At 43.5% G+C, this 26,412-nt stretch overlaps 2 non-coding genes across 2 annotated transcripts; both read left to right on the top strand.

Annotated features, from left to right (window-relative positions):
- The first annotated feature begins 15,540 nt into the window (after window positions 1-15,540).
- On the top strand, window positions 15,541-15,612 carry trnae-cuc (transfer RNA glutamic acid (anticodon CUC)). Its single transcript has one exon. It is a non-coding gene; the product is annotated as a tRNA-Glu (tRNA).
- A 755-nt stretch (window positions 15,613-16,367) lies between these two features.
- On the top strand, window positions 16,368-16,439 carry trnae-cuc (transfer RNA glutamic acid (anticodon CUC)). The gene has a single exon. It is a non-coding gene; the product is annotated as a tRNA-Glu (tRNA).
- Window positions 16,440-26,412: the final 9,973 nt, after the last annotated feature.

Below are 26,412 nucleotides of genomic sequence, written 5' to 3'. Positions count from 1 at the left end.
TTTGAAATTACTATCAACTCTCACCACATCACTGTAGCATCACTTCTTAGGTTTGTAGCAACTCTCATTACATCACTTTAGAATCATTTCGAGGTTCGTAGCAACTCTCACGACATTACTGTACCATGATTTTGAGATTAGTAGCAACTCTCATTACATCACTGTAGCATCACTTCTTAGGTTCGTAACAACTCTCACTACATCACTGTAGCATCATTTTGAGGTTCGTAGCAACTCTCACCACATCACTGTGGCATCATTTCTTAGATAAATAGCAACCCTCATTACATCACTGTACCATCATTTTGAGGTTAGAGCAACTCTCACCACATCACTGTCGCATCATTTCTTAGGGAAGTAGCAACTCTCATTACACCGCTTTAGCATTATTTTGAAATTACTATCAACTCTCACTACATCACTGTAGCATCACTTCTTAGGTTTGTCGCAACTCTCATTACATCACTTTAGCATCATTTTGAGGATCGTAGCAACTCTCACGACATCACTGTCGCATCATTTTGAGATTCGTAGCAACTCTCACCACATCACTGTAGCATCATTTTGAGGTTCGTAGCAACTCTCACCACATCACTGTGGCATCATTTCTTAGGTAAATAGCAACCCTCATTTCATCACTGTAGCATCATTTTGAGGTTCGTAGCAACTCTCACCACATCACTGTAGCATCATTTCTTAGGTAAATAGCAACCCTCATTACATCACTGTAGCATCATTTTGTGGTTCGTAGCAACTCTCACCACATCACTGTAGCATCATTTTGAGATTCGTAACAACTCTCACCACATCACTGTAGCATAATTTCTTAGGTAAATAGCAACCCTCATTACATCACTGTAGCATCATTTTGAGTTTCGTAGCAACTCTCACCACATCACTGTAGCATCATTTCTTTGGTAAATAGCAACCCTCATTATATCACTGTAGTATCATTTTGCGGTTCGTAACAACTCTCACCACATCACTGTAGCATCATTTTGAGGTTCGTAGCAACTCTCACCACATCACTGTAGCATAATTTCTTAGGTAAATAGCAACCCTCATTACATCACTGTAGCATCATTTTTAGGTTCGTAGCAACTCTCACCACATCACTGTAGCATCATTTCTTAGGGAAGTAGCAACTCTCATGACACCGCTTTAGCATTATTTTGAAATTACTATCAACTCTCACCACATCACTGTAGCATCACTTCTTAGGTTTGTAGCAACTCTCATTACATCACTTTAGAATCATTTCGAGGTTAGTAGCAACTCTCACGACATTACTGTACCATGATTTTGAGATTAGTAGCAACTCTCATTACACTGCTTTAGCATTATTTTGAAATTACTATCAACTCTCACCACATCACTGTAGCATCACTTCTTAGGTTTTTAGCAACTCTCATTACATCACTTTAGCATCATTTTGAGATTCGTAGCAACTCTCACGACATTACTGTCGCATCATTTTGAGGTTCGTAGCAACTCTCACCACATCACTGTAGCATCACTTCTTAGGTTTGTAGCAACTCTCATTACATCACTTTAGCATCATTTTGAGGATAGTAGCAACTCTCACGACATTACTTTAGCATCGTTTTGAGATTCGTAGCAACTCTCATAACATCACTGTAGCATCATTTTGAGGTTCGGAGCAACTCTCACCACATCACTGTGGCATCATTTCTTAGGTAAATAGCAACCCTCATTACATCACTGTAGCATCATTTTGAGGTTCGTAGCAACTCTCACCACATCACTGTAGCATCACTTCTTAGGTTTGTCGCAACTCTCATTACATCACTTTAGCATCATTTTGAGGATCGGAGCAACTCTCTCGACATCACTGTCGCATCATTTTGAGATTCGTAGCAACTCTCACCACATCACTGTAGCATCATTTCTTAGGTAAATAGCAACCCTCATTACATCACTGTTGCATCATTTTGAGATTCGTAGCAACTCTCACGACATTACTGTAGCATGATTTTGAGATTAGTAGCAACTCTCATAACATCACTGTAGCATCATTTCTTAGGGAAGTTGCAACTGTAGCATTATTTTGAAATTACTATCAACTCTCACCACATCACTGTAGCATCACTTCTTAGGTTTGTAGCAACTCTCATTACATCACTTTAGAATCATTTCGAGGTTCGTAGCAACTCTCACGACATTACTGTACCATGATTTTGAGATTAGTAGCAACTCTCATTACATCACTGTAGCATCACTTCTTAGGTTCGTAACAACTCTCACTACATCACTGTAGCATCATTTTGAGGTTCGTAGCAACTCTCACCACATCACTGTGGCATCATTTCTTAGGTAAATAGCAACCCTCATTACATCACTGTAGAATCATTTTGAGGTTCGTAGCAACTGTCACCACATCACTGTCGCATCATTTCTTAGGGAAGTAGCAACTCTCATTACACCGCTTTCGCATTATTTTGAAATTACTATCAACTCTCACCACATCACTGTAGCATCACTTTTTAGGTTTTTTAGCAACTCTCATTACATCACTTTAGCATCATTTTGAGAATCGTAGCAACTCTCACTACATCACTGTTGCATCATTTCGAGGATAGTAGCAACTCTCACGACATTACTTTAGCATCATTTTGAGATTCGTAGCAACTCTCATTAAATCACTGTAGCATCATTTTGAGGTTCGTAGCAACTCTCACCACATCACTGTAGCATCATTTCTTAGGTAAATAGCAACCCTCATTATATCACTGTCGCATCATTTTGCGGTTCGTAGCAACTCTCACCACATCACTGTCGCATCATTTCTTCGGTAAATAGCAACCCTCATTATATCACTGTAGTATCATTTTGCGGTTCGTAGCAACTCTCACTACATCACTGTAGCATCATTTCTTAGGTTTGTCGCAACTCTCATTACATCACTTGAGCATCATTTTGAAGATCGTAGCAACTCTCACCACATCACTGTTGCATCATTTTGAGGATAGTAGCAACTCTCACGACCTTACTTTAGCATCATTTTGAGATTCGTAGCAACTCTCATTACATCACTGTAGCATCATTTTGAGGTTCGTAGCAACTCTCACCACATCACTGTAGCATCATTTCTTAGGGAAGTTGCAACTGTAGCATTATTTTGAAATTACTATCAACTCTCACCACATCACTGCAGCATCACTTCTTAGGTTTGTCGCAACTCTCATTACATCACTTTAGCATCATTTTGAGGATCGTAGCAACTCTCATTACATCACTGTCGCATTATTTCTTAGGTAAGTAGCAACTCTCATTACATCACTCTAGCATCATTTGGACATTTGTAGCAACTCTCAGTACATCACTGTAGCATCATTTCTTACGTTCGTAGCAACTCTCACTACATCAATGTAGCATCATTTTGAGGTTCGTAGCAACTCTCACGACATTACTGTACCATGATTTTGAGATGAGTAGCAACTCTCATGACATCACTGTAGCATCACTTCTTAGGTTCGTAGCAACTCTCACTACATCATTGTCGCATCATTTTGAGATTCATAGCAACTCTCACCACATCACTGTAGCATCATTTTGAGGTTCGTAGCAACTCTCACCACATCACTGTAGCATCATTTCTTAGGTAAATAGCAACCCTCATTACATCACTGTAGCATCATTTTGAGGTTCGTAGCAACTCTCACCACATCACTGTAGTATCATTTCTTAGGGAAGTAGCAACTCTCATTACACCGCTTTAGCATTATTTTGAAATTACTATCAACTCTCACCACATCACTGGAGCATCACTTCTTAGGTTTGTAGCAACTCTCACTACATCATTGTTGCATCATTTTGAGGACAGTCACAACTCTCACTACATCACTGTTGCATCATTTTGAGGATAGTCGCAACTCTCACGACATTACTTGAGCATCATTTTGAGATTCGTAGCAACTCTCATTACATCACTGTAGCATCATTTTGAGGTTTGTAGCAACTCTCACCACATCACTGTAGCATCATTTCTTAGGTAAATAGCAACCCTTATTATATCACTGTAGCATCATTTTGCAGTTCGTAGCAACTCTCACGACATCACTGTAGCATCACTTCTTAGGTTTGTCGCAACTCTCATTACATCACTTTAGCATCATTTTGAGGATCGTAGCAACTCTCACTACATCACTGTCGCATCATTTTTAGATTCGTAGCAACTTTCACCACATCACTGTAGCATCATTTCTTAGGGAAATAGCAACTCTCATTACACCGCTTTAGCATTATTTTGAAATTACTATCAACTCTCACCACATCACTGTAGCATCACTTCTTAGGTTTGTAGCAACTCTCATTCCATCACTTTAGCATCATTTTGAGGATCGTAGCAACTCTCACTACATCACTGTCGCATCATTTTGAGATTCGTAGCAACTCTCACTACATCACTGTAGCATGATTTTGAGGTTCGTCGCAACTCTCACCACATCACTGTCAGCATCATTTTGAGATTAGTATCAACTCTCACTACATCACTGCCACCTCATTTTAAGGATCATAGCAACTCTCACTTCATCACTGTTGCATCATTTTGAGGATAGTCGCAACTCTCGCGACATTACTGTAGCATCATTTTGAGATTCGTAGCAACTCTCATTACATCACTGTAGCATCATTTTTAGGTTCGTAGCAACTCTCACCACATCACTCTAGCATCATTTCTTAGGTAAGTAGCAACTCTCATTACATCACTTTAGCATGATTTTGAAAGTACTATCAACTCTCACCACATCACTCTAGCATCATTTCTTAGGTAAGTAGCAACTCTCATTACATCACTTTAGCATCATTTTGAGAATCGTAGCAACTCTCACTACATCACTGTTGCATCATTTCGAGGATAGTAGCAACTCTCACGACATTACTTTAGCATCATTTTGAGATTCGTAGCAACTCTCATTACATCACTGTAGCATCATTTTGAGGTTCGTAGCAACTCTCACCACATCACTGTAGCATCATTTCTTAGGTAAATAGCAACCCTCATTATATCACTGTCGCATCATTTTGCGGTTCGTAGCAACTCTCACCACATCACTGTCGCATCATTTCTTCGGTAAATAGCAACCCTCATTATATCACTGTAGTATCATTTTGCGGTTCGTAGCAACTCTCACTACATCACTGTAGCATCATTTCTTAGGTTTGTCGCAACTCTCATTACATCACTTGAGCATCATTTTGAAGATCGTAGCAACTCTCACCACATCACTGTTGCATCATTTTGAGGATAGTAGCAACTCTCACGACCTTACTTTAGCATCATTTTGAGATTCGTAGCAACTCTCATTACATCACTGTAGCATCATTTTGAGGTTCGTAGCAACTCTCACCACATCACTGTAGCATCATTTCTTAGGGAAGTTGCAACTGTAGCATTATTTTGAAATTACTATCAACTCTCACCACATCACTGCAGCATCACTTCTTAGGTTTGTCGCAACTCTCATTACATCACTTTAGCATCATTTTGAGGATCGTAGCAACTCTCATTACATCACTGTCGCATTATTTCTTAGGTAAGTAGCAACTCTCATTACATCACTCTAGCATCATTTGGACATTTGTAGCAACTCTCAGTACATCACTGTAGCATCATTTCTTACGTTCGTAGCAACTCTCACTACATCAATGTAGCATCATTTTGAGGTTCGTAGCAACTCTCACGACATTACTGTACCATGATTTTGAGATGAGTAGCAACTCTCATGACATCACTGTAGCATCACTTCTTAGGTTCGTAGCAACTCTCACTACATCATTGTCGCATCATTTTGAGATTCATAGCAACTCTCACCACATCACTGTAGCATCATTTTGAGGTTCGTAGCAACTCTCACCACATCACTGTAGCATCATTTCTTAGGTAAATAGCAACCCTCATTACATCACTGTAGCATCATTTTGAGGTTCGTAGCAACTCTCACCACATCACTGTAGTATCATTTCTTAGGGAAGTAGCAACTCTCATTACACCGCTTTAGCATTATTTTGAAATTACTATCAACTCTCACCACATCACTGGAGCATCACTTCTTAGGTTTGTAGCAACTCTCACTACATCATTGTTGCATCATTTTGAGGACAGTCACAACTCTCACTACATCACTGTTGCATCATTTTGAGGATAGTCGCAACTCTCACGACATTACTTGAGCATCATTTTGAGATTCGTAGCAACTCTCATTACATCACTGTAGCATCATTTTGAGGTTTGTAGCAACTCTCACCACATCACTGTAGCATCATTTCTTAGGTAAATAGCAACCCTTATTATATCACTGTAGCATCATTTTGCAGTTCGTAGCAACTCTCACGACATCACTGTAGCATCACTTCTTAGGTTTGTCGCAACTCTCATTACATCACTTTAGCATCATTTTGAGGATCGTAGCAACTCTCACTACATCACTGTCGCATCATTTTTAGATTCGTAGCAACTTTCACCACATCACTGTAGCATCATTTCTTAGGGAAATAGCAACTCTCATTACACCGCTTTAGCATTATTTTGAAATTACTATCAACTCTCACCACATCACTGTAGCATCACTTCTTAGGTTTGTAGCAACTCTCATTCCATCACTTTAGCATCATTTTGAGGATCGTAGCAACTCTCACTACATCACTGTCGCATCATTTTGAGATTCGTAGCAACTCTCACTACATCACTGTAGCATGATTTTGAGGTTCGTCGCAACTCTCACCACATCACTGTCAGCATCATTTTGAGATTAGTATCAACTCTCACTACATCACTGCCACCTCATTTTAAGGATCATAGCAACTCTCACTTCATCACTGTTGCATCATTTTGAGGATAGTCGCAACTCTCGCGACATTACTGTAGCATCATTTTGAGATTCGTAGCAACTCTCATTACATCACTGTAGCATCATTTTTAGGTTCGTAGCAACTCTCACCACATCACTCTAGCATCATTTCTTAGGTAAGTAGCAACTCTCATTACATCACTTTAGCATGATTTTGAAAGTACTATCAACTCTCACCACATCACTCTAGCATCATTTCTTAGGTAAGTAGCAACTCTCATTACATCACTTTAGCATGATTTTGAAATTACTATCAACTTTCATTACATCACTGGAGCATCATTTTGAGGTTCGTAGCAACTCTCACCACATCACTGTAGCATCATTTCTTAGGTAAGTAGCAACTCTCATTACATCACTGTAGCATCATTTTGAGGATCGTAGCAACTCTCACCACATCACTGTCAGCATCATTTTGAGATTAGTAGCAACTCTCATTACATCACTTTAGCATCACTTCTTAGGTTCGTAGCAACTCTCACTACATCACTGTCGCATCATTTTGAGATTCGTAGCAACTCTCACCACATCACTGTAGCATCATTTTGAGGTTCGTAGCAACTCTCACCACATCACTGTTGCATCATTTTGAAGTTCGTAGCAACTCTCACCACATCACTGTTGCATCATTTTGAGCTTCGTAGCAACTCTCACCACATCACTGTAGCATCATTTCTTAGGTAAGTAACAACTCTCATAACATCACTGTAGCATCTTTTTGAGATTCGTAGCAACTCTCACCACATCACTGTTGCATCATTTCTTAGGTAAATAGCAACCCTCATTACATCACTGTAGCATCATTTTGAGGTTCGTAGCAACTCTCACCACATCACTGTAGCATCATTTCTTAGGGAAGTAGCAACTCTCACGACATTACTGTACCATGATTTTGAGATTAGTAGCAACTCTCATTACATCACTGTAGCATCATTTTGAGGTTCGTAGCAACTCTCACCACATCACTGTCGCATCATTTCTTAGGTAAGTAGCAACTTTCACCACATCACTGTAGCATCATTTTGAGGATCGTAGCAACTCTCATTACATCACTGTAGCATCATTTCTTAGGTTAGTAGCAACTCCCATGACATCACTATAGCATCATTTTGAGGTTTGGAGCAACTATCACTACATCACTGTAGCATCATTTCGAGGTTTGGAGCAACTCTCACTACATTACTGGAAGCTTCAGTTTGAGCATCGTAGCAATTCTCACCACATCACTGTAGCATCATTTCTTCGGTTAGAAGCAACTCTCATGACATCACTTTCGCATGATTTTGAAATTACTATCAACTCTCACCACAACACTGTCAGCATAATTTCTTAGGTTAGTAGCAACTGTCATAACATCACTGTAGCATCATTTTTAGGATCGTAGCAACTCTCACCACATCACTGTCAGAATCATTTTGAGATTAGTATCTACTCTCACTACGTCATTGTCGCATCATTTTGAGGTTCGTAGCAACTATCACCACATCACTGAAGCATAATTTCTTAGGTAAGTAGCAACTCTCATTACATCACTTTAGCATGATTTTGAAATTACTATCAACTCTCAGCACATGACTGTAGCATTATTTCTTAGGTTTTAGCAACTCTCATTACATCACTCTAGCATCATTTGGACATTTGTAGCAACTCTCATTACATCACTGTCGCATCATTTTGAGGATAGTCGCAACTCTCACGACATTACTGTAGCATCATTTTGAGGTTCGTAGCAACTCTCACCACATCACTGTAGCATCATTTCTTAGGTAAGTAGCAACTCTCACCACATCACTGTAGCATCATTTTGAGGATCGTTGCAACTCTCATTACATCACTGTAGCATCATTTTGAGGTTTTTAGCAACTCTCAATACATCACTTTCAGCATCATTTTGAGGTTAGTAGCAACTCTCATTACATCACTGTCGCATCATTTTGAGATCATTAGCAATTCTTCCGACATCACTGTCGCATTATTTTGAGGTTATTAGCAACTCTTACTACATCACTGTCGCATTATTTTGAGTTTATTAGTAACTATCACTACATCACTGTAAGCATCATTTTGAGGTTATTAGCAACTATCACTACATTACTGTTAGCATCATTTTGAGATCATTAGCAATTCTTCAGACATCACTGTCGCATTATTTTGAGGTTATTAGCAACTCTTACTACATTACTGTCCGCATCATTTTTAGGTTACTCGAAACTCTAACAACATGACTGTCAACATCAATTTGAGGTTATTCGAAACCTTCACTACATTACTTTTAGCATCTTTTTTAGTTCATTAGCAATTCTTACGACATCACTGTCGCATCATTTTGAGTACATTAGCAATTCTTACTCCATTACTGTCGCATCATTTTGAGATCTTTAGCAATTCTTCAGACATCACTGTCGCATTTTTTTGAGGTTCGTAGCAACTCTTTCTACATGACATTCAGCATCACTTTGAGGTTTTTCATAACACTTGCTACATTACTGTTAGCATCATTTTGAGTTTATTAGCAATTCTTCTGACATCACTGTCGCATTATTTTGAGGTTAGTAGCAACTCTTACTACCTGACTGTCAGCATCATTTTGAGGGAGTTCGAAACACTTACTACATTACTGTAAGCATCACTGAGTTTATTAGCAACTATCACTACATTACTGTTAGCATCATTTTGAATTTATTAGCAATTCTTCCGACATCACTGTCGCATTATTTTGAGGTTATTAGCAAATCTTACTACATTACTGTCAGCATCATTTTTAGGTTACTCGCAACTCTAACCACATGACTGTCAGCATCACTTTGAGGTTATTCGAAACTTTCACTACATTACTGTTAGCATCATGTTGAGTTCATTAGCAATTCTCACTACACTACACTACATTACACTTTTGTGGTTCGTAGCAACACTTACAGCATTGCTGTAAGCATCACTGAGTTTATTAGCAACTATCACTACATTACTGTTAGTATCATTTTGAGTAAATTCGCAATTCTTACGACATCACTGTTGCATCATTTTGGGATCATTAGCAATTCTTACGACATCACTGTCGCATTATTTTGAGGTTCCTAGCAACTCTTACTACATGAATATCAGCATCACTTTGAGGTTATTCGAAACCTTCACTACATTACTTTTAGCATCATTTTGAGTTCATTAGCAATTCTTACGACATCACTGTCGCATCATTTTGAGATCATTAGCAATTCTTCTGAAATCACTGTTGCATTGTTTTGAGGTTCGTAGCAACTCTTACTACATGACATTCAGCATCACTTTGAGGTTTTTCATAACACTTGCTACATTACTGTTCGCATCATTTTGAGTTTATTAGCAATTCTTCTGACATCACTGTCGCATTATTTTGAGGTTAGTAGCAACTCTTACTACCTGACTGTCAGCATCATTTTGAGGGAGTTCGAAACACTTACTACATTACTTTAAGCATCACTGAGTTTATTAGCAACTCTCACGACATTACTTTTAGCATCATTTTGAGTTCATTAGCAATTCTTACCACATGACTGTCAGCATCACTTTGAGGTTATTCGAAACCTTCACATTACTGTCGGCATCATTTTTAGATCATTAGCAATTCTTCCGACATCACTGTCGCATTATTTTGAGGTTCGTAGCAAGACTTACTACATTACTGTAAGCATCATTTTGAGTTCATTAGCAATTCTTACTACATCACTGTCGCATTATTTTGAGGTTCGTAGTGTGGCAAGGCGAGCAGTGGGGAACAGTTGCCGACAACGCCACCTGGGGGCTTTCACCCCAGGATATAAACAAAATTTCAAAATGACCAGGCTTCAATTTGAACAAAGGCACACAGTTCGAGAGATACAACAGGAAAGGATCGTTATTTCCAATTATAAAATACTTTTATTAGAAAAATAGTTTAAAATGAGCAACAGACTAAATGAATACCAATGGATATAATAAGGAGTGCAAGAGGAATTACCGAAAGGAAAAGGGGACAGGACTTGGGCTTACCACGACAGCGGTAACGAAAAGGGGAGGGATCCAAAAAAGCTACACTGCGCCCGTGACACAGCAAACCAAAAAAACATGAATAAGGAACCACCACCAGGGGGACCGCTGCCGCTCTGGGCCCTCAACACCTGTCAAAGAAAAGAAAAGAACACCATCAAAAACATGAAATCAAGGCAACCCTCACACACGAACCAAATATAGCTACCCCAAATAACCCAACAGAAACTGTTTTAAATCCAAATGATCAAAATGGGGAGCAAAAGGCAATAATAATAATAATAATAATAATAATAATAATAATAATAATAATAATAATAAGGGTTCTAAACAATAAATCAAATGTAACCCACAAAAACTAACAGTAATAATTCAAAGAAAGAAATAACAAATAGAAAAGGAATAAACTCAAGTAATTAAGGAAATGTCTGCCCCTCTTATAAAAACCAGTCTCCAAGGGGGATGGCTCAGCGCCGATGAGGGTCGGGATGCCCTCTCTTGGCCCACGTTGAGGCTCTTATAAAGGCCGTAGTGCACGGCTTTAACCGCCGTTACTGGGAGCAGCGTCCGTTATGAGCCGAATCAGCAATCGTATAATTTTGAGATCATGAGCAATTCTTCCGACATCACTGTCGCATTATTTTAAGGTTCGTAGCAACTCTTACTACATGACTGTCAGCATCATTTTGAGGGAGTTCGAAACACTTACTACATTACTGTAAGCATCACTGAGTTGATTAGCAACTATCACTACATTACTGTTAGCATCATTTTGACTCCATGAGCAATTCTTACTACATCACTGTCGCATCATTTTTAGGTTCGTAGCAACTCTTTCTACATGACTGTAGCATCATTTTGAGGGAGTTCGAAACTTTCACAACATTACTGTAAGCATAAACATTTCCTACCGGAGAGCAGAATCGTGGCGTCAGACGAGGCAGGAGGAGGAAGCCCGCAGCCCAGACTACACAAACGATGGCCGGAAGAGGATAATCAGAACACCACAGATCATCGGCAGCTTGATATGAAAGGCAGACAACTACGCGTCTTACCCACAGAAAGCGCACCACGCACACACCGGCCCAAGGGAGACAGCCCAGCTCCCGGTAACACCACACCGCCGGACGGAGCAAAACTGGAGTAAACAGGGGGCCCATGACACAGAATAATGGAGCAGAGCAAGCATGCATACCTTTGTTTGTAACCGATCTGCTGACCAGCGAGACGCCACCACGCACGGCTGTCGGCTCCGTAAAGGAGGGAGAGGAAGTGGAAAGGACGGAGAAGGGTCGGACCAGGTCTACTGCTAGGTGACCACTCACTATCGTCTGCCACACTGCCCCTCACGGTGGGGAGTGTAGCGCTATCCTGCCACAGTACATTTGTTTCATTCTTTTGCTCTTGCACTTTAATTAAAATGGACTTGACTTGAGAATGTTTTGTTTCAAAATATAGATGAATTAGCAGATTTATAGGTAGCATGAGTATGAAGTTGCACTTGCACCCGGTGGGAAAATGTCCTCTGCATTTGACTCTAACTATGTAGGAGCAGTGGTAGCAGTGTCAGCCTGGGGGCTTGGTCAAGATCAATGACAGGAGTAGCAGACAGGTAATATCCATAGCATGCTTGTTGTTTGAGAGGAGTAAGGGTACACTGTTGGTCTCTCACCTGATGCGCTGTCATCAGCACAAATGATCTGTTCCTAAACATCAAAATCTACCATCCCCCCTGATTTTTTTTTACAACTCGAGTACTGGTTAACACTTTAGAAAGCCTTCATTCAGAGCTGTGAAGAACCTTGAACCTGATATCCCAGACATCAAAGTGGGCCACTAACCACTGACCCTGAGATCAAAGTGAGCGCTCTGATCTCAGAGGTCTGGAATATTTCCCATCCCATGGCCCTTCAAATAAGACCCCTGTGTCACTGTCTCAAAGTTTTCAACCGTATTTGTTTGTTAAATTAAAACCAGACGACCACTGTGGTCCTTTTTACACGGTAAGTAAAGCACAGATGCCCTGGTGGACCTGTTTGCACCCTGGACTTTGAATCCAGTGACCTGAGTCCAAGTCTCAGTTCCAGCAGGTTTCCTGCAGCCTTCAGCAGAGCTGCCATGTTTCTCTGTAGAGAACTAAGTGATGCTCTCAGCAGGTTGAGGGCACCACCAACAAGTGAGGTATGAACCTCTGACTTCCTTTTTGTCAAACAGGAAACTCCTAGTACCTCATTTGAGTAAAGTACCTCATATTCCTGACATCCAAGTAGTAGTGAAGTGGAGGAAGAAGGGAGGAGATCTCCAACAGGATTTTTCTTTCCTCTGTCCTCCTTGATCTCATGGATCACCACAGTCAAGGGGAGACCCAAGCTCCCGGATGGATCTGGCACTCAGGAACTGCTGAGTTTTCCAGTGGACTTTGTTCCATCCATGGTTCAGGAACAGGACTCCTCCTGGTTAACCTGGTATCTTTCCACCCAACTGTGGGTTCTTGGAGAATTTTTCATGTCATGTCAAGAAATCAGGCTGGTGGGTTTTTCAATGAGAGAAATTCTGGTAACTTAATTAAGTGGCATATTTGTTGAAGCAGTAATTAACTGATAAATTAAGGAAGGCCTGGCCAGTCTTTGCTCCCAGGTCATACGATGGAGTTAGAAAGTCCTGAATCAATCTGGAGTTCCATGATTTCCTTGTGGTTCATGATCCTTTTGACAATGTAGTCTGGAACAAGAGCAAGATGAACCTCCAAATAGCAACAGGTTGATTGCAGGTGATGTCAAGTGGTATTTAGAGGAGCCTCCTCCTTGTGTTTGGTTCCATGGTGGAAGGGTGAGAACTCTGGATCCAGTGATCCCAGTTCAAGTCTTGGTGGGACCTTCCTGTCTGGAATGTGTCCCATGTAACAAACTGATCAAGAGATGTTACGTGGTTCTAATGTTCTGGTTCATTTCTTGTCCTTTAGAAAAATGAAAATCATTTCTTACTGCCATGAACTCAACTCTGCCCTATGTCACTGTCTAAAAATCATCCTTTTTTTTTTTGAAAAAATCAGGGTAGGTTTGTCAGACTTTGTCAGACCTTTCCCCAAATTATCATTTGTTTGTGGAAATTAGATCCAGAAAACCACTGCAGTCACTCATACATGATTAGTGCCATACTTTGTCTCACACGTTTCATCTTTGATGGTTCCATGGTGGAATGGTGAGCACTCTGGACTGTGAATCCAGTGATCCCAGTTCAAACCTCAGTGGGGCCTCCAGCAGGTCTCTGACAGGTGTTGATAGAGGAGTTGTGGCTGCTGACTACAGTGGAAGACACCATCACCCATGATGTTTCGAAGCTCTCAGCTCCTTCAGTCACATGACTGGGTCATCCTGATTGGATGACATGGACCCACCTGATCCATGTCAGCCTTGTTGGAGCAAAAAAGGTGGATCAGAGGAATCAGTGGATCAAGACTCAGGTGGCAGATGAAGAATCTCTGTATTCACAATGGAGTCAGAGAAATCTTCCAACGTGAGAGAACGTGACAGACCATTTTATACTGAAGACAGGCTGTGTGTGTGTGTGTGTGTGTGTGTGTGTGTGTGTGTGTGTGTGTCCCTACTGACTGGAAACTGAATAATAACCAGACTGACTTTTGTCATGGACCAAGTCTGGTTGAGTCACTAAATTCATAACTGAAGTGATTATTTAATTAATAAACAGAACATTTGTCTAAAGTCATGATCAAATTCATGTAAAATCTGAGCAACGAGGGTTTGAAAATGTTCCAATGAGCCAAACCAATGTTGACAGTTAAAAGAAGCCAATGTGGGAGGATTCTTTCTGTCTCAGCAGTAAAGACCAATCCCACAGCTCACGTGAAGCATCAGGTCCTCTGTGAGAGGTGGGAATCCAACCAGGGACCTTTAGATCCACACCAATCTTCCCTGACCTCATAGAAACTGGAACCTTTCAACAAATAAATTCAAATTCAACTTAGCAGCAACTCTAGAAATGTTGCTAACTTGCTAATTCCTGTTAGCTCCAGATCAGACAATGCAGGCTCACCTTCACGCTTGGTTGTACGACCGCCACCAGTTGAAGCTTCTCTGGTTCAACAAACTCTGGGGACTCAAGACACAAGTCAGCACCGGTGCAGGTCCAGATCCAGATGTTAGCTGAGGGGGACAATGGCTTAAGGGAGCTCCAGGGAGTTGGTTTGAACTGGTCCCTCATCTCTGTGAGTAGAAACCATCTGAGGTGGAGGGGGAAGGTGTGCTTTGACCTCCTGATCTCCCAGTAAAGCCAGTATAGATGTTGAGCTTGGAGGAGTTGATGGCCTCCTTCGTCTTCTTGTTGGAGATGTTTGCTAAACTCAGCACCACCACAGATCAGAGGAACGTCCACTTGTCAGCTGGACACTGGAGTTTCTAGTGACCTGCAGGATCTTAGTTGTGGTGGCAGCAGGCCTGTTCCAAGAGCTTTGCTCACATTCCTGATCAGGCTCCATAATGGTTCTGGACCACTGAGTGATAGAAGCTGATCCTGCGGGTGGACTGTCTTTAGGGGGCTGAGGTGTCTGGTGGTCTTGGTGGACCCTCTGCATCTCAAGCTGAGACCACAGAGTCCTGTGTTCTTGAGTCATTGTCTATAGTCTCTGTTGTTGGAGAGCTCAGTGTGGTCCCTGATGGTCTAGTGGCTAGGATTCGGCGCTCTCACCGCCGCGGCCCGGGTTCGATTCCCGGTCAGGGAATGAGTTATTTAGAGGTTGAGGGAGACCTCATAGAAACTGGAACCTTTCAACAAATAAATTCAAATTCAACTTAGCAGCAACTCTAGAAATGTTGCTAACTTGCTAATTCCTGTTAGCTCCAGATCAGACAATGCAGGCTCACCTTCACGCTTGGTTGTACGACCGCCACCAGTTGAAGCTTCTCTGGTTCAACAAACTCTGGGGACTCAAGACACAAGTCAGCACCGGTGCAGGTCCAGATCCAGATGTTAGCTGAGGGGGACAATGGCTTAAGGGAGCTCCAGGGAGTTGGTTTGAACTGGTCCCTCATCTCTGTGAGTAGAAACCATCTGAGGTGGAGGGGGAAGGTGTGCTTTGACCTCCTGATCTCCCAGTAAAGCCAGTATAGATGTTGAGCTTGGAGGAGTTGATGGCCTCCTTCGTCTTCTTGTTGGAGATGTTTGCTAAACTCAGCACCACCACAGATCAGAGGAACGTCCACTTGTCAGCTGGACACTGGAGTTTCTAGTGACCTGCAGGATCTTAGTTGTGGTGGCAGCAGGCCTGTTCCAAGAGCTTTGCTCACATTCCTGATCAGGCTCCATAATGGTTCTGGACCACTGAGTGATAGAAGCTGATCCTGCGGGTGGACTGTCTTTAGGGGGCTGAGGTGTCTGGTGGTCTTGGTGGACCCTCTGCATCTCAAGCTGAGACCACAGAGTCCTGTGTTCTTGAGTCATTGTCTATAGTCTCTGTTGTTGGAGAGCTCAGTGTGGTCCCTGATGGTCTAGTGGCTAGGATTCGGCGCTCTCACCGCCGCGGCCCGGGTTCGATTCCCGGTCAGGGAATGAGTTATTTAGAGGTTGAGGGAGAGGTGATCAGGTGGTCCACATGATGGTGGAGGTGATGAACTGTGAGTCCATCATGGCTCCACTCTCACCCCCATTGTAGTGTTCTTGGTTCACTCTACCATGGCCCCATGTTGAAGGGTGACTGTCTCATTCAGGTTCAACCCTTAGTTAGACTCTATTAAGTCACTGACTCCTGCAAGGACAAACTGTAATCCTCCTTAGTAGCTTTGGCTCCTTGCAGCACAGAAAGTCCATTCACTGATGTAGGAACTGGAAAACTTAGAGCTCCAGTCCTCAGTTCCTTGCACCAAAGAAAGGAGGGAAATGCAATCAATGTTGAATTCATTTACATTTCTTATATTTGATCAAAGCTAGAACTTAATAAGCTGCCATCGACCTTGATGACCAACTCCTTCACTGTGTAGTTCAAAGTCCCTGGTTTGATTTGTGTCAGGACTTCAGAAGCTCCAATCCTCTCTAAGTTCTAGTGAGAGTGGAAGAGATTATAAATGAGAGAAGCAGGGCCCTCCCTCAGAACTGAACCAGCTTAGTTGGGAGAGCCTTAAACTGAAGATCTAAAGGTCCCTGGTCCGATCCCAGGTTTCAGCAGAGGAGCAGCATTGACTTTACTTTCCAGTGGAGGAACTGCAGACATGAAGGAAACTAACATCTTGTCCTGTGCATTCTTGTGACATTCAGGACATTTTTGGAGCCTCTTGTTGGATTTTGCCACAGAGAATCAGAGCCAATCAAAAGCATGGAGGACTTCAACATGGAGGACTGAACAAGTCAAGAAAGCATCAGTTTGACCTTCACAGGTGTTTCTGTTCCTGTCTCAATGCTGTAGAAAGAGCCTGAGGAGCTCAGACGGTAGAGCATCAGACTTTTAATCTGAGGGTCCAGGGTTCAAGTCCCTGTTCAGGTGCTGTGGAGGTTCCAGTGTTTGACAACATGGTACTGGATGAAGTTTAGTGTTGAACAAACTGTCAACATTAAAAGTAGAAGTGTTCTTGTCTTGCCACTGTGAGACTGTTGCTAGAAAAGTGACCAATAATAATTTCATGTCGCATGCAATTAACAAAAGACCTACATTGATGGTCGAGGGGGGCTGGAGCCTATCCCAGCATCTACAGGCCAGAGGCGGGGTTCACCCTGGACAGGTCGCCAAAACCATTCACACTCACATCTACAGTCAATTTAGAGTGTCCAATCAGCCTCATCCCAAATTACATGTCTTTGGACGGTCGGAAGAAGCCGGAGTACCCAGAGAGAACCCACGCATGCACGGGGAGAACATGCAGATTCTGCACCCGAGCCTGGACTCAAATCCAGAACCTTCTTGCTGTGAGGCCACAGTGCTGACCCCTAAACCATCATGCTGCCGTGGTCTCATATACTTTTCTAAATTGTGTTTCTTTCATGTCCTCCTGAGATCAAAGACAGAATTCTAGCTACTGTCAAAGCCCTGATGACATCATCAGGAATTCTGGCTTTGATCTGGAGACTCTTGCTTTAATCTGAATTTGATCTGACTAATGTTTTAGTTTAGGTTGCATGATACCGACCACCTCATTTGTCCTGATGGACTGGTGACCTGTCCAGGGTGAACCCTGCCTCTTGAACAATGTCACCTGGGATCGCCCCCCCCCCCCATGACCCTTAAAGGATAAGAACAGAAAGTGGATGGAGGGATGGACTCAACACTGAAATCAGCTGATCTGATCCACATTCTAATGTTTCCTGTCCCTCTTTAGGAGTCAATGAGAATAGTAGTGTATATAATAATGTATATTCAACCTTGTAGTATCTTTACAAAACTTTTAGGATTTCTTCTTGTTTCTATTTGTAGTTTTAGTGTCTGGATCTTTTCTTTTGATGTCCTGCTGTCTGCTCTTTGCTTTTGGAGCTTCCTTCAACAACTACCAGGCCTCCTGGGTACTGTAGGAAACATGGTCAAGTTCTTCTGACTTCTCCAGGAACGTCCTGCTCACATTGGTCTGTCTTCATTTTGACTCCTCCCACTGCCACAATGACCAGCCTTTATACTCTTGGTGACTGGGGCCCTGGTTGCTGCAGGCCTCAACACCAGCCTGTGGTTGTGAGCAGTGCAGAACAGAACTGACAGTATCTCCCATGCAGGACCTGGGTCAGCGCCTGGTGCCAGCTGGGGCACCGCTTTAACCTGGACCCCTAGAAGATCTTCTCCAGGAACTGGCCTTTTTGGTTCCATCAAGGCCTGAGAGGATGGTGAAGAGTGATCCACCACCAGGCAGCACAGTCAGCAGCAGCCATTTTGTTCCACTAGAATCAAGTATGATAGTGACAGACTGATGAGTACTTGCTAACTGACACTTCCTGTTTTTACTGCTATTCTTCCATGAATGTGCTCATGTTGGCTGGTCCCCAACCACAGTTTCAAAGCCATGATGACATCTTTCATTAACAATCAGACTTATTTTTTCTCTATTAGGACAAATAAGGTTTCAACTGACATGGCTGGCCAACGTCCTGGAGTTCATTCAGCCTGGAGAACCAGGTGCTGGTTCCTTCTTTTACCAGGCAGGAACGGGCAGCAGATCCAAGATCAGTAGGTGAAGATGTCTGCTTTGACTGGTAGGAGGAAAGAGAGCAGGAGAGCTGGTCAGAGACAAAGACAGATCATGAAGAAGGAGTGCTGTATTCTGCTAGCACATGCTAGTGACAGTCAGAGATCAGGAGTCTCAGCAGGGAAAGATTCATCTCTTATTTCAGAGGACAATTGGACGTTCACTGGAAGACTGTGAATGTTTGAGGGTCAGAGGAGAAAAGAGGACAAGTGCACCTGTTGTGTGTGATGGGGCACCAGCATGGAGGAAGTTGTCAAACATTTTGAGTGAAAAAGCGTGAATCTTCAAGTAAAGAATTAAAATGATTTAGTTCACAATGAGGTCTCTGTCATAAAACAAAAGGAACAACTGACTCCATCACCATTTCCACCCTCTTCAACAGATTCACATTTCAAAACAACCAGGTTTATTTTGTTCCCTTCTTTTAGCAGAGGATGGTTTTGATCCATCCACCTCTGGGTTCTGGGCCCAGCACGCTTCCTCTGTAAATCCATATTTTGGGTTCTGGCTTGTTCTGCTTTTCATTTTGTGTTTATATTAAAGTTCTGTTGCTGAAAAAAAGACTTTTTTGCCTTTTTAAAAACACACACACACACACACACACACACACTACAGCCAAGCATATAGAATGATACAGTCTGAGGTGGTTTTGACTGGTCGGCACCAGTGTGCACTGTTTGGCACTGAAGTCATGTGACTGAAGTCATCCAGTCATGTGACTGAAGTCATCCATTCATGTCAGTGATGTCACTCTGCAGGACTGTCACTGCCGTCTCATTCTAAAAAAGAATCCAGACTCCACCTGTGGCTCCATGATAACTGATGGACCTCTGGTTGGAGGCTGGACGATGATGTTTGGTCTTGGGGGGGTTAAGATGGTGGGGGCTGTTTCAGTTCTAGTGCTGAAGGCTTTCACCATGACAGTCAGACTCTCCTCTGTCCTTCATGGTCCCTCAAATGTGCAGTGTGGACCTCACACACTGAATTTAGCCTGAAAACTCTTCATGAACAGCAGGAGACTCAGAGTCTCTGTGGCGCTCGGCTGTTAACAGAGAGGCTGGTGGTTGGAGCCCCCCAGGGACCAGGACCAGGCTCTACTGGTGCTGAGGACTCTGTTGATCAGCTGCTGAGTTGCTACTTGGTGTCAACATTGGTCTGTTTCATCCTGAGTAGTTTGATCCTAGCAGAGTCGCTGCATCGATGATCTGAATGTGGACGGACAGACTGACCCTCCACAGCAGACGCCTGTCACAGATCTCTGGATGAGACACTTTGAGGTAAAGCCAGGTTCTGACAGTCCCACTCACATGTTTCAATCACATGTTCAGAGATGGGTTTGTTGTTCCTGAATCCATTTCTTATTTTCTGATCACCTTGTGGATTGTTCATTATTCTCCTCATCACCATACTTTAGGTTGCAGTACGAACACCTGAGTTAGTCTGGGGTTGCAGGAATCATACAGCATCCAAATAATAGCAGGCTGAAACATTTATTTAAAAGAGTTTAACATGGTTACACACACACACACACACACACACACACACACACACAGCCTTTCTTTGGTATAAAATGGTCTGTCACGTTCTCTCACATTGCACAACAACACAACAAACAAAGACGGCAGGTCCAGTGTGGTCCTGATAAGACCACTGGACTGCAGGGTCCCAGTATCACTGGTGACAATGGTTTTACCAGCTGGGACCTTGGACAAGAACTTCTCAGAGGAAACTCATCATGGAGGCTCAGTGAAGAAAACTAGACCTGAGCTGCCTGCTGGAACCTAGCAGGTGAAGGACAGAGCTCCACCTCTTTAGAGACACCACCACTGTGGGCTCATGTTGGCAAAAGAAGTGGGTCAGTTTTTGACACACACACACACACACACACACACACACACTTGGATATATATGCCTTTAACTGCTTCAATTACTGCAGGAACCATCCAGAACCTGAACCTCTATATGTGATTCTGGGTCTGTTTGTTTCCATAGGCGAGCACACGGCACAGGTCAGCCTGGTTTCAGAATGTTTCTTGGAATCCTTCTTATCAATAAAGTATCAAATATTTTGCATAATAAATGCATGCATGGCCTCATATTTTGCCATTTTAACGTGCTTTAAGTTGATGGTGCCCACCTGTCGTGTCAATGTTTCTATGTTTGTCTGTTCTGGTCTGAATGAAAGAGGAGGTTTTCTTGGTCATGTGACGTGGGTGAGAGTTCAACTAGAACTTCCTGCTTCAACAGGATTTTAGTTTGTTGGGATTTTGTCAAAGACACCAACCAAACCTCTGAGTGGTGCAGATGTCTGCTGCCTCCTCAGAGCAGACTGGAGCTCAGCCTCACTCACCTGTGGGAGCCCCAGCAGAGCCACCGTGTGATGGAGCTTCAGTTTAGGCTCCAAGGTCCTGGATTGAATTGGTGTTTTGTGTTTTTAGGCCTCCTGGCACCGATGAATGAATGAACCTTTGTTCCAGAGGGAGCTGGTGTCAGGTCAGTCCCTGTTTCTACAAGACCTCCTGCTGCAGAGCCACATTGGGAAACATCCATCCATCCATTTTCTTCCACTTATCCTGTTTAGGATTGTGTGTGTGTGTGTGTGTCAAGTCAAGTCTCAACAAAGTTCTCTCATGACTCTTTCCAAGTAGAGCAGGTCCAGCACCAAACTGCTTCAATGAACCTACACCCAACAATTCTCCACCAGCAGCACATCCTGCAACAGTGGTGATGAAAACCTTCCTTTCAACAGGCAGGAACGTCGAGCAGATCCAGGATCAGTGGGGACGGACGTCTGCTTTGACTGGTTGTGGGGAAAGAGAGCAGGAGAGCAGGGCAGAGACAAAGACAGAGAATGCTCTCCTAAAACGAGGACTGTTCAGTCAATGGTAGAGCAGAGTGGTGCAGAGGAAGCGTGCTGGGCCCAGAACCCAGAGGTCGATGGATCAAACCATCCTCTGCTAGAAGAAGAAAAATAAAATGAACCTGCATCTTTAGAAATGTGTGTCTGTTAAAAAGAGGTTCATAAGGATTTTGTCTTCCTCCACAATCACCAACCATTGTGAGAGTTCACAACAGTCCACTTTCTGACTGAAGCAAAAGTAGACTTCAAAAGGTTTTTCTGATTCAACATAGCAGCTAAATTTCCATTTCCATTTCCTGAACAGGACAGGTTAAAAAAAGGGAATGTCATGACGAAACTGGGAAACATCCATCCATCCATTTTCTTCCACTTATCCTGTTTAGGGTTGTGTGTGTGGGAGGGGTGAGGGGGGTGGGCTGGAGCCTATCAATGTGAAACATTTGAAATTCAGATCCCTTCTTCTTTTCCTGCTCCAGCAGAGTGGCTCAGCAGAAGAGAGCTGGGCCCAGAACCCAGAGGTCAATGGATTGAAACCATGCTCTGCTAAAAGAACAAATAAAATGAACCACAACCAGGCTCTACAATCAGTACCCCCCCCCCCCCCCCCCATCTGGGAGCAAAGGTTTGCACCTACAGCTCTTAAGGAGCTTCCTTGGGCCACTCTCCCCTTTTGGCTCCACCCCCTTTAAGGAAACCACCAGGAAGAGGTGAGGACTGACCATGACGACTGAAACTCCCACATTTACATGAGACAAACTAGATCAACACTAAATACCAGTTCTTGCACAGTGATTCCCACTGACTGACACTGGGGTCTTCATTTTCCACAGGCAGGATGGCCGGTCCCCCTGTGCTTCCCAGGTCCCTCCCTGGAACACATGGCATAGAAAATGTTTCACTTGTTTGCTGATTCAATAAACCTCACCATTAACATGTGTGTGTGCCTCTAATTTACATAAACTGTTAATACCAAGACAAATGCTACCTTCAATTAATCATTCATGTCATGGAACCCTTGGTCTCCATTACATTGGTCAACCAGAGAAGCTTCAACTGGTGACGCTCATTCAACCATGAAGGTCAACCTCCATTATCTGCTGTGCTCCTTAACAGGGGAATTAGCTCAAATGGTAGAGTGCTAGCTTAGCATGTGAGCGGTAGAGGGATCCATGCCCTCATTCTCCAGAATACTTTAACTTGTTCTGTTGATCAGAGGAGCTGCTGGGTGATGAATGCTGATGTTTGTCCACTGCTGTGATAAAGTGTCCCCTGTTACTGAGATGAGGATGAACACCTGCTCAGGTCAAAGCTGCAATGAAGTCAAGTCATCACCCTGTAAAGCACCAAATAACAAAAGTTACACTTTACAAGTAGAACAGGTCCAGTTCCACACTCTTTAAATGAATTTACATCCAACAATTCTTCATGAGCAAGCACATCCTAGCTTAGGCCCAACTTTTCTTGGCGCTCTCCCAGATGCTTGGGAGCTGCTGGGGGAGCGCTAGTTGGGCCTAAGCCAGGAGCTAAGCTAAGTTGGTCTGCACCAGCGAGTGAGGGTTGGCTAGCTCTTGCAGCTTTTGGTGCAGAGCCGCTGCAGGTCCAATTCAACATCGCTAAGCCTCACCTCCAACACAACAAAAAACTACATTTAACACACTTATCAGTGTCACTAAAGGAGGCAGAGGAGGAAGAAAACATGTGGCACTCTGAGCAGGAGAGAGGAGAACAAGAGGGAGAAGCCATCGTTAGCTTAGCGTGTTTACAAGGAAGAAAGACTGTTGCTACCAGAATGATGGTCTTTTAAACTTCAGCCAAATAAAGCAATTAGGTATTAATTTTTGGTGGGTAATTAGTCAACGAAATAAGGAATTAGCAGGGAGGATCACACTTTAGCGAGCACAATGAAGCAAGGCTCTACATTCAGCAACACAGGAAAAGGAGTTGAGGTCACAGGCTTCCTGCAACCAAGGTCAAAAATCCAGGACGGACGAAGGGGAGGACAACAAAGACAAAGACACAAGAAACAGAGATAATAACCTTAAACTACATAACAACCATAACACATATTGCCCACACACACACACACACACACGCACACACACACACACACACACACACACACACACACACACACACACACACACACACATTTTGTGAAACAACTCAGGAGCCATCAGGTGTTTTACTCAGAGGGATTCATTCATGATAAATGAGCATGGAGGAGACCCAGTAATCATCAACACAAGCGTCACATGAGCAGGTCACCACCCACTTTTATTGATTGGTTCTTGTAAGAATCACTCCTAACGCCATCAGGAGGTCATTTTTTGTCCTGCCCTGTCTCAACTGTTGGAGCACAACTACAGCCTGAACTCTGCCACTACCTTATCCCTCCCTAACAACCTCATACAGACCCACTATCTGGACTAGCCTGACCCCCTGACCCTCATCAGTCACTCCTAGTGCCTCACACTGGAGGGAATAGGAGCATCTGTGAGCTCTGACTGTTGGGATGCACATCCATGTGATGAAGAGCTGTTTTAAACAGGGAATCATTTGACCTCTTGACCTGTGTGGGCAGGTACAGAGGGACGATTCCATGAACAATAATATTACTAAACAAATGGGTCTTTAGCGTCTTTCTAAAGGTGTCCACAGCGTCCTCATGTCCAGTGGGAGAGCGTTCCAGAGTCTAGAAGCTGCAACCTGGAAGGTTCACTCTCCTTCAGTGAGGCTGAATCCCTGTGGTCAGGGAGGATAAGGGACCCCACAGGTGTCACTAAAGTGCTTTAGACTGCAAAGGACACAGCTGATCAAGCTGGGATCAACTGCTGTGGTGATCAAGGTATCATCATATATAACAAACAAAGAAAACAAAGTTGAGGAAAAGCACACAAAGAAAAAACTATGAACATGAACAGAGCATCTTCTACACCAGATGTCACACGGCTCAGTAGACCTCTGGTTTGACCCGCAGCAGGTCCAGTCTCCAGGGTGCCCCCATCATTCTGCTCTTCAGTCACAGGACATGCAGCAGAATCCCATGGCTCCTCTGCAGAAGAACATGTGAGAGCGTCTGCTTGCTCTTCTCTGGCTGGACGTAGGGGAGAGTCTGTTTGCTCTTCCCTGGCTGGACGTAGGGGAGAGTCTGCTTGCTCTCCTCTGGCTGGACGTAGGGGAGAGTCTGTTTGCTCTTCTCTGGCTGGACGTAGGGGAGAGTCTGCTTGCTCTTCTCTGGCTGGACGTAGGGGAGAGTCTGTTTGCTCTTCTCTGGCTGGACGTAGGGGAGAGTCTGCTTGCTCTTCTCTGGCTGGACGTAGGGGAGAGTCTGCTTGCTCTTCTCTGGCTGGACGTAGGGGAGAGTCTGTTTGGTCTTCTCTGGCTGGACGTAGGGGAGAGTCTGCTTGCTCTTCTCTGGCTGGACGTAGGGGAGAGTCTGCTTGCTCTTCTCTGGCTGGACGTAGGGGAGAGTCTGCTTTCTCTTCTCTGGCTGGACGTAGGGGAGAGTCTGCTTGCTCTTCTCTGGCTGGACGTAGGGGAGAGTCTGCTTGCTCTTCTCTGGCTGGACGTAGGGGAGAGTCTGTTTGGTCTTCTCTGGCTGGACGTAGGGGAGAGTCTGCTTGCTCTTCTCTGGCTGGACGTAGGGGAGTGTCTGTTTGCTCTTCAGAAGTTTGCTGGACCTTCACTTGAAGGCCATGATTTTCCTCTTTCAAACAGCTTTTTAAATCATGAAGATTTCCCAGGATTTCCCACTGAGCACTGCTCCTTTTCTTCTTTTGTGTTCTCACTGCACATAGAAGACTCTGAACTTCACCGTTCAGACTGCCAGTCTTTGTGGGGTCCTGGTCCTTCCTTGATTCAAGGTGGGCCAACTCAGCAGTGAAGGTCTCTGTCTCCTGAGATGCAGTCGAAACTCGTCTCCTCAAACATCCATTTTCTGCCTCTCTCTCCTCACTCTGGGATCTCAGCTGTTCAAGAGTCGTCTTCTTCTCAGTGAGTTCTTCTCTCATTTTGTTCTTCTCTGCCTGGATGGAGTTGAGCTCACACTTGAGGTCACACTTCTCCTTGCAAACCATCTTCACCTCAAGCTGAAGATTGTGGACTTGTGTGTTCAGGTCTCTGATCTGAGTCTGGTTCTCCTCCCTCACAGATTCAAGGTTACCCACCATGGCAGACATGTTCTCTACCAGCTGATATGCAATAATCTTCTCTTGTCCAAGACTAGAAACCTGTCCCCACAAATTCTGGTTTTCTGTCCATCTCTTGTCACACACAGACTGAAGCTGATCAAGTGCACTTTTCTTCTCTGTCAGGTCTTCCTCAAGACATTTCATCTCCACCAGTTCACTCTCCCTCAGAGACTGAACGTTGGTCAGCTCTTTTCTGAGCTCATTGTTCTCTCCATCAACCTTCCTCCCCTCACACTGAAGACTGTGGACTGTTGCGTTCAGATCTTCTATCTGAGTCTGGTTCTTGTCCTGGACCGTTTGGAGGTTGGCCACCA

Source organism: Aulostomus chinensis, chromosome 1 (genome assembly GCF_037954235.1).
Source record: "Aulostomus chinensis isolate RoL2024-O1b breed Wild chromosome 1, RoL_Achi_v1.0, whole genome shotgun sequence".
In the NCBI taxonomy this organism is placed as follows: domain Eukaryota; kingdom Metazoa; phylum Chordata; class Actinopteri; order Syngnathiformes; family Aulostomidae; genus Aulostomus; species Aulostomus chinensis.
The sequence above is the reverse complement of the archived record's forward strand: the minus strand, read 5'-3'. Positions and strand labels throughout refer to the sequence as shown.